We start from the raw sequence: 3,778 nt of genomic DNA, 5'->3' as shown, positions 1-3,778 counted from the left end.
TCATATTATTTTAAAATCTTTTTCACATGCATCTCAGCCTTGGAAAGGGCAGTGGAGTCAAAGTAATCTTCATTTAGAGGCTAAAGGTATTTAACAGAGGCATTATTGCTATTTTCTGGTGCGATTTTATTTAATTAATGTCAGTTCACCTGTGCACAGATGACATACTAGGTTGGGTTCATAAGAGTCTGTGAATCCATTAACTTCAGGTGAGGCACAGCAATAAGCACAAGCTGAAACCTGTTCTTTGAACTGAGTTACACCCATGTGTAGCCTTATTTCTGTCTGGGTTAGTTTGGGCCCTCTCCTCTTTCTTTTGTATTCTCTTTCTTAAAAAAGTGAAAAATCTTACCCAGACTGTAGGGGAAAGCTTCTAAATAAACATCTGAAAAGAAAGAAATCTGTGATACAGTTCATAGCTTTTTATCTTCTTTGAGTGAAAGGCAAGAATTGAACGGTGCTGTTTTTGCTTTTTTGTTCTTCTGGAAGAAGCATAATAGGAGAAGGTGAGTCAAGAGTATGTTACAGGAAACATGGAGCTCGGTAGTACATTCCATTTGTGAGGCAGGCTTACTGAAATTGTCCTGTTAGGAAAATTCCTTTGCATTGGCAGTGAGAGGTCTAAGAATACTTTTCCAGCCCCTAAATGTTTGGTTGTGTGTGTGTGTAAATGATCACCTGTGCAGCTTTTAGGCTGAAAAGTTGTGACATAGGTGTCCAAACGACTTCCATGGAGCACCAAAAAGACAAATAATCCTTCGAATATCATTGGGAGTAACAGATTATTTGCTGAATGAAAATGAAAACACTTTCACTCACAAAGAACAGAGAATTTCATCACATTCATATACCTCGAATAAGCCATTGAAAAAGAAGATATTTAATGGAATTCAGAAAGAATTTTCTTGAGTTCTTACGCTGATAATAGGCCCTCTTTCTCTGATGTGTCACTCAGCAGGTGTCAGCACTGAAAACGTGGGCCTAAAGTTTTCACATGAAGTTTTCTCCATTATATAATTATTTTTTAAGAATAATAGTGTTTTTTGTTGAATCCAAAGAAGAAATTTGTTTTGACTGTAGAATGTGATTCTGGAGAGGAACAGGGTGTATTATCCAGTGAATCACACTTTTCAAACAAAAAGCAGCATACAAGAAAAGATCAAGGTTTATTATGCCTCAGTTACTATCAAAGAAAAATGTAATGGCAGATGCAATGTTAGCAAATTCATGGTGCTCTGTTCACTTTTCCACAGCAGATGAATGACTGTAATTGATGGACTGGTCAGACAGACTAAAACAAAATAACATTTTTCTTTGACAGATCAAGGATTCATCTGTTTTCTTTTTAGAGAAAAAAACATGAAAGCTAGAAAGAAGTTTTACTGGAAGTGATGCACCTTCATTGTTAGTAACAGGCAAATGAGTAGTGGAGCGACAGAAGGTAAGCACAATGTTCATATTTAATATTTTATTGGTAAAAGGCATGGATTTTTTTTTTTCTGAGTAATTCCTACTTCTAGGAGCAAGATTGAGCAGGACCCAGTATTTATCAACAAGTGAGAAGGCCAAATGTTTTTTCAAAACTTACTGTGTGGAACAAAGTCACTTAACTGCTCAGTCTACCTCAGGGTGTGTGTTATGGACTCAGCAATATGGAAAACCAGAAAGTCTTCCTTCTGCCATCTTTTCTCCTTCTTGCTGGTTGGTATTTTTCTTTATGATATACCTAATGACTCCTTCTGGTTTTTTGAGGGGAGTTCATCAGCATGGTTTAAATATTCTGGAAAGCCAAAGGTTATCTTTGTACTTTAGGGGAGAAGAGACCATTGACATTGGTAGACAAGATCCTTTGCCCACGTGCCTGCCTCTCATCCCCCTTGGACTGTCCCTTAAAATTGTGAAACAAGCAGAAGATATAGTTAGTGGTTTTATAAACATAATTTTAGCCAAAAATTTCCAGTTCAAAGAAGGACTTGCAGAAAAAATCCAGTATTTAAGTCAATATCTATTATTCTCCCCCTGAAAAATTAGGGTGCTTCAAAAAATGAAGGGACAAGGTTTTGTTTGCTGCAATGCTATCTAAAGTGCATGGCCTTTGCAATAAAGAAATCCAGCATATAAAACAACTTTTCCAATGAAAGCTGAATAAACAGTAAGCTAATTGTGTTTAATTTGAAAACCAATACATTTAAGATAATGCTATTAAAACACCATGGTTCTCTACTGTACTTATCTGATATAATTCTTTCTTTGGATATGACCGTGTCCTTTCAATATGCATTGTCACATCTCTGATAAAATGGAGTTGAGAGTCATGACAAAACCAGGAACATCTGGGAAATGAGAACAGAAAAGCTGAGTGTCAGATAGCAATCAATGGATCACTTAGGGCAATTATGCTTAGGAAATGAAGGTAGTGCAGATGATGTAATTTGCACATGATCAGGCTGGTGATGGGAGTCAACACTGCTCCCCTTAGGCTGTTAGGGAGATGCCTGTGCAGATGTCTGTCCTAGAAATGCCACACGTCCAGGAGAAGCTGTCAGCTCCCAGAGGAGCCGCCCACTTCAGATGAGACACAGCAGGGCAAATGCCCCGTGGCACTGCCATCCATTAGGACAATCTGTGCAAGCCACACTCTAAAGGAATGAGCGAACTGGAACAGAATGAAACATGAATTGTAAAGCACAGAGAAGTTCTCCTTCCAGTCAGTTTAAGCTTCCTGGCTCAGTCCAATCTTGACACCTCTCCAGTGACACGTAACTTACTCAGTTTTGCCAGGTCTGTCCTTTCCCATTTGTCCAAGTTTACTTTTTTTGTCATTTCAATTTAGCCCATTTTCCTTCTCTACATTTTCCAGTGCAATTAGTTGAGTGATTTTGCTCCCTTCCTTTACACATCATGTCAACTAATCAGTTGCCTATATTTCTCTTGCCTCAGCTGGGCACATTCCTCTTATGCAACAATTCAGCTTTAAGCTTTTCCTCCTCTTAGTGCTGCCCCATTATTATTTATTAATGCTCTGCACAATTCTTCACCAGGAACTTTGACTTATCTTAAAGACTTTCAATAATTAAGCCCCACAATAAGCCTATAAAGGATGTAATTATATTATCTATTTACCAGATGGCTAACCAGGAACAGACAGAAGTTAGCTAAATTGCCCTGGGTTAAAAGTTGGGGAAAGACAGCACTGGGAATAGAATCCAGTGTTAGTTGAGTTTCTCTGCCAAAAGCTTGTAGTACTACAAAGTGTGTATACCAGCTGTTGGGGAATCACTGTGCTGGCCCAGAATTGTCCTGCTCTAGCTAAGAGCTTAAGATCTATTATTGAATAGGTTTTCGAACTCAGTCCTTGCCCTTTCCTTTCCTAAGGGACGACAGAAACATCTGAACTTGTAAACCTAAAATGAAACTCTGCTGATGTTTTCCCATCTCTTCTGTAGTAGTTCTGTAACTGAGTGAGGTCTATGCATAGCTGGCTTTTTAAAAAATTATGTGTATTATCAGCAAAACACTTTGAAAAAGAGAAAGTCATTGTTTGTCTGTCTATCAATCTATCTGTCTAGCAGTGTGAGCCAGTCAGACAGCCTGCCCATAGCACCAAAAAGCCATGCTGGATTTGTTAGCTGTGCTACCAACCATCTGGACTACATACTGAATTCTCTGTCACCATTAAACAGAGGAATCACACTTTGTAAATAGCGACTTTAAGGACTTTTTTGTAGAGCTACTCATTTGGTGAGGCTGGCAAATTCTAACCAGTCCTTGTAAATTT

At 38.4% G+C, this 3,778-nt stretch overlaps 1 long non-coding RNA gene across 1 annotated transcript; it reads left to right on the top strand.

Annotated features, from left to right (window-relative positions):
- Positions 1-269: 269 nt before the first annotated feature.
- On the top strand, positions 270-3,031 carry LOC136295908 (uncharacterized). Its single transcript, XR_010722837.1, has 4 exons — positions 270-506; positions 1,322-1,441; positions 1,521-1,701; positions 1,813-3,031. It is a non-coding gene; the product is annotated as an uncharacterized lncRNA (long non-coding RNA).
- The last annotated feature ends 747 nt before the right edge of the window (positions 3,032-3,778 follow it).

Source organism: Chamaea fasciata, unplaced genomic scaffold, assembly GCF_029207755.1.
Source record: "Chamaea fasciata isolate MVZ Bird 193981 ecotype frontalis unplaced genomic scaffold, bChaFas1.0.hap1 SCAF_12, whole genome shotgun sequence".
Lineage (NCBI taxonomy): Eukaryota > Metazoa > Chordata > Aves > Passeriformes > Sylviidae > Chamaea > Chamaea fasciata.
The sequence above is the reverse complement of the archived record's forward strand: the minus strand, read 5'-3'. Positions and strand labels throughout refer to the sequence as shown.